The sequence below is a fragment of the Ranitomeya imitator genome, chromosome 4, assembly GCF_032444005.1.
Source record: "Ranitomeya imitator isolate aRanImi1 chromosome 4, aRanImi1.pri, whole genome shotgun sequence".
NCBI classification, from domain to species: domain Eukaryota; kingdom Metazoa; phylum Chordata; class Amphibia; order Anura; family Dendrobatidae; genus Ranitomeya; species Ranitomeya imitator.
Genome location: NC_091285.1, coordinates 510288676 through 510294276, shown reverse-complemented (window position 1 = coordinate 510294276; position 5601 = coordinate 510288676). Strand labels below are relative to the sequence as shown.

The 5601-nt window shown below is 43.6% G+C and overlaps 1 long non-coding RNA gene across 1 annotated transcript; it reads right to left on the bottom strand.

The window, feature by feature from the left end:
• Positions 1 to 251: 251 nt before the first annotated feature.
• On the bottom strand, positions 252 to 5299 carry LOC138674225 (uncharacterized). The gene is made up of 3 exons (XR_011320539.1): positions 5196 to 5299; positions 2267 to 2344; positions 252 to 941 (listed from the first exon to the last, which is right to left on the bottom strand). It is a non-coding gene; the product is annotated as an uncharacterized lncRNA (long non-coding RNA).
• Positions 5300 to 5601: the final 302 nt, after the last annotated feature.

Genomic DNA, 5601 nt, shown 5'->3' with positions numbered 1-5601 from the left:
ACCATGCCGCCATCATACCTGAGGGACTGGGGAAAGCTCCACATCACCCGGAGGCCACCGCTACCCGACCGAGGTCCGGGTCGGTCCAGGTACATGCCGCTTCGTCGGTCGTCCCCTACAATGGTGTCCCATCAGGGAGATCGTTGCTAAACTTCAGGCCTCTCAGCAGGCCACCGCAGATGAGGGGGGAGCCAGCAGGAACAGAGACGCACAGGCGGCATCCAGGCGAGTACTCCTCTTCTTAACAACTCCATAGAGTCTTCTCTGTGGGTTCCCATCCAGGAACAGGAAACCAACTGAGGAGCGAGGGGGGGCCGCCCCTTTTATCTCTCTGTCGGTTTCCTGTTCCTAGGGGCGGATCCCCTCTCTCGTGGGTGCTGTCGTGGCGAATAGAAAACATAAAACTATACAAATTTGGAATCGCAAGAATTGTTAACCCACAGAAGAAAGTTACCGCCTTATTTGTGCAGCAGAAAATGCAAAACCTCAATTAACAATAGCAGAAACCACAAAGAGTTAATAAAGGATGGGTAATAAATGAAATGTACACCAAGACGCTGCCATTAACAAATACGACTCATGCTAAGAAAACCCCCAAGCCTTCACACAGTTCCTGGAATGGAATGTGACAATGAAAACATTTGCTTGGTCCTAAAGGCCAAAATGGGCACTTCCTTAAGGGGTTCATTTTGCAATAAGCAATAAAAAAAAAAATAGCACAAATATATAGAAAGGCTTTGGTGTAAAATGTGAACTTTGTTCAAAGTGATTTAGAGGCGTTCTCTGCTCTGTGCAAGGCCGTCCGCAACATGAACCCGTCTCCTGGTCGGATGGCTGCAGGTCACTGTTCATCGTGGCCAACGCATTACAGGTCGGGCTTGTCCTGCCAGATCGGGCATTAGAGCCTACAGAGGTTTACTTAGATTGTACAAGTTTTCAGCCTGTGGATATAAAAAGAAATGGTCTCATTCAATCACATGAAGAAGGGATCATTGAACATGGAGTGGAAGAAATGTGAGGAACTGTACATGAAGCTAGAAGGCATCTGTGTAACATCTGACATTTATTTTTGGGGGGATTCATGAATTTCTTTTTAGTAAAGAGCCACATTGTTACCAAAGTTGTAGTACGTGGGAATCATAGCAATGAAGAGGATTTAGGATCATTTAGATAATTAAGGAACGGGTCAGCTATGTAATCTGAGAGCAGCATAACGGAGGGGCGAAGACCCTGATTTCAGCGATGCCGCTTGCTTGGCGGAAGAATTGTTACAATCCCCGTGTTCTCTGCTCCCGATCTATCAGGGCTTAAAGAAGTTGTAAAGTATTTTAGCATTGATGACCTATCCTGAGGATTGGTCATCAGTCTGATCGGCACCACCACTGATCACCTGCTTGGGTGTAGGTGGACGCCTCCGGTCAGAAGTCCTCACTTGCGGATTTGGCCGTCTCCCTCTAGTAGTACCGAGCCTCAGCCACACATCTGCCTCTTAATCAAATCAATAGGAGGCGATAATGGCTGCCGCAGGGTACTGCACAATCGGAAGGCGGAGCAGCTCCGCGGATGAGTATTTCTAGCCGGCCAACACTGATAATAGCTGATTGGAAAGGGTGTCGGGTGTGGGACCCCGATGATGACCTATCCTAAGGATAGGTCATTAATGCAAAAGTCATGGACAACCTCGGCTGAACCCTGTATAACGTTGCCCACACACACACTACTGATTGACAGCTTTCTGTCAATGTGCAGTGTACACAGCTGCCAATCAATGGTGGGAGTGGGGTTACACATAGTTGACTAGGAGGCATGAGAGTCCTGCAGTGATAATCTACTGCTGATAAAACACTGATTTCTCCAGTTACCTTCCACGACAGCACTAATTTGATCCTGCTGTCATGGAAGGTTCCTAGAAACCGAATTACCGGTAAGATTAATTCTATTTTTATTGGAACCCATAACCCAGTAAGTGACACATCGCTGTAATCAGGATCTCTGTCCTTACATTATGTTGCTCTCAGGTTGCATAGCAAAAATCTGCTGACAGCTTTTCTTTCACTATAAAACACATACAATTCACCAGAGAGATATTTGGACACATTTGGATAAAGGTGAATTTACACCATTGGCATAAATATCATTAGACAAAGCTGAGACTTCATTTACGATGAGCTTCCACCTTGTGTGCACTTCCCTGGAGACTTCAGACCACTTCTCTCTGACGTCAACTTTTCATAGTCATTTCTAATCATTTGTTCCTAAATTTTACCTGCAATTCATGTCGTCCAGGTAAGCTCTGTTATGTAGGTGTCATATATGTTGGTTCCAGTGTAATGTACATGAAGTTCTGCAAACATACGAAATGTGTATTAGGATTTGGTCTTTAAAAGTTTCTGGAAATTCCACACTGTTTACTATATAGAGTGAAGCTGTTCAGAAAAAAGCAGTAGAAAATGGTCTTCTGTAGGGGTGGTCTTCTAATGGAAGAAGCCAATATACAAGGGATTCAGGGAATTAGAAAATGTCATCTAAATTTGGGTCTGGAGTAGATTAGCGGTGGCCTTCTCAGCTGCTTTTTTGTGTCATTTGCAAAGACTGTTTTTTTCAAGAAGCAATATCATCGGCACTTTGCAGTAGACTGCAGTTTGCCCTCATCACTGCCATGTTTATAAGCCTATATTTCCATGTATTTCATTATGTGATGTGTTTTTTTCCTACTCTTCCTTTTGTTTGGTTATCCCTTTGAGGAGGATATCAAACCTGACCATTAATAGCAAAGTGTAATTTTGTCACAGTGTCAATGTCCTAACCCTGTAAGTATTGATTTCCTAGCATTAGTAACATAGGTTTAGAATTACTATTCTCTCTATTTGTAGGTGTACTACAAGCTTCTCAGTCTTTCCATATGGGAAATGATGGGATTTTTACAGGTCCTAGTTCTGAAACATGCCCCTTATCATCTGAATTAGAATTAAAGCTGGAGAGTCCATCCAAAGGTCCATCTAGTTGTAGTTCCTTTCATAGCAGTGAAGGAGAAGGCACTGACCATGAGCCAGACCTTTTGGATTGCAGCGGTTCTAGACCTCGCTTAATGGAGTCAGATAAAGAGGAAGGTTGTAAGAAAGTCAAGAATGTGACATTTCCCAATTCTGAGGAGCCAGTTTCCATGCAGAAGACCTCTATCTACACTCCATCTGAGAGAACGGCCCAGATGCCTGCAGGAGGCTTCAGTACAGATGTCGACGTCTTTTCTACAGCGCCGTTCAAGAGTTCTATAATTTCAAAGGATGATTCCGATATATTTACCAATGCACCATTTTTGGCTAAGTCTTCTTCTTCTTTAAACCAGTTTGAGGAGCCTGATGTGTTCCTCCGGGCGCCTTTTACAAGAAAGATTAGTGTTGAAGACCCCACTTCGCCTCAAGCTCATCATTCTGTAAAAAAGCTGCGGCCATGGGAAATTATACATTCCGAAATAGTGACTTGAAGGTGGGAGGCAGTTCCATGAAGACGTCATACACTACTGGAAACCTTCCAGCAGAAGCAATAAAATGGCTGAAGCTTCTCTGTATCTAAACGCATCCAAGGAGCCACACAATGCTGAAACCCATAGGACCCCTGGCCACGAGACATCCCAAGAGACTGTGTTTGGGACTATGGTAACCAAGCCATTCCGCCCTCAGTCTTTGTCTTAGTATTCCCGGCACTATAGCCCTCAGGAAGGGCCGGCTGTGGATGCACAGCCCATTGCTTCTCACAAAGTAGTGTCTCATTCTGCAAAAGCCTCAGGAGCAGGGTCTGTTCCCATCACCTCTGTGACTTATAGAACTTAAGAGATCGCAGGTGCAGACCCATTTGGCTTGGCTCCATTTCCTGCCAAAGCTGGAAAACAAAACCCCTAGACTATAGGTGACGCTTCTACCTTAGAGCCCGTGCCTCCATTTTGCAGTGCATTTCCTACTGATCTATTAATCCATTTTCTGCTATAAGCAGCTCTGTTATCTTTTTTTTTCTTTCTCAGCAAAGGGGTTTCTTCATTAAAGTGCACCTGACACCTACACACTGCAGAGTCAGCCATTTTATGGACTGATTTTGTTATTTAAAGGGTTTATCCAATTTTTGGTGATGCCTTATATTTGACAAAGCTGCGATACCGAGCTCAGACGGTTCTAAAATTGCTGTTGTGCATTTTGGAGCCGTCTAAAACCATGAAAAAAAGGCATCGGTAGAGTTGCAAATGTTGGACGCCTTCCTATTGATGGCCTATCCTATGGATATGCCCGTTAAAGGGGTTGTACAGGATTAGAAATGATGCCTGCTTTTTTTCCAAAACCACAACTCGTGCCCAGGTGAAGAGCTGTCTGGTATTTCAGTTTAGCTCCTTTTGATGTCTTGCAGATGCATTTTATCACCCGTATTATGGCCTCAAATCTCGGCCCGACACTATGGATCTACTGATCCCAACTAACCTCATCATTGATCCCTATGGTACTGTTAATTGGGGGCTATAAAACCCACCGACAGACCGGGACTTGCAGTTTCAATACTGATGCTAGAATTCACACACATTACTGCCGACTGACATTTTAGAGAGAGATCCAGTGCCATAGTCTGTGGACCGGAGTGATTTTTTTTTCTTCTTTTGGAATAAAGTAGCCATATTCTACTAATCCTGTAAAGTGACTTATCGTTAAATGAGATCTCGATCTTTAAAAACAAAATCATTGCCTCCATATTGAGATCTTTAAGACTGTAAATTATAGCAAATAAAGATTGTCACCCAACTTAAATCTTTACCGATGAGCGGTCGTTTCATAGCCTACTTCACACAGATGAGTACTGTAATAGATCACTCGGTCACATAGGCTGCCGTTGTTCTCAGTAGCACGAACTATTGACACAAGATCGTGTGCTGCCGAGAATGATGATCTTTTGTGCACCACAGAAGATCGTTTCACCCAACGAACAAGTGTTTTGCTTGTTCTTCGGATGATAGGCTGCCTGTTTACAAAGCATGATTGTCATGACATGAGCACTCCTAGGAATGCTCGATCACGATTAACTTAGTGTAAATGGTCTTTACGTCTAAGATCTCAGCTCCTGGATTGCAGTGGGAAAACATTAACATTTCGAAGTCCAGGAGAAGGAACCTCTGCAGTCACATTCATGACAATCCATAATATTTGTGAGCCACCTACCTGCATCTCCAGCTTGTCCTTCTACCTGGGTGTAGAGGAACGATTTGCTTTACCCGTCTGCCTCTTGGCAATGCCCCTCCGCCTCTTGGTAAAAGCAGCATTGCTGGAAGTACAATGTACTTATAAGTAATCTCTCTCATAGATTAATGTGATATTTTTGATTTTGTTTGTGCCGGTTTTTGTCTCTTAGTGGTAGATTTTGAGGTGCTTTATTTATGGAGATGACTGATTTTCATCTGATGAATGGGGTCTGGTGTTCTTACAGCATCTCCCTAAGAATCATTGTGTCACCAGCCCTAGAAATATGGAAGCAATCCTTCATCTCGACCTTAGTGTTTATTAACTTTAATTGTATCATTATTATTTTAGTTCTCCCCCCAGCCTCATTCATTTTCTTCCAAACACA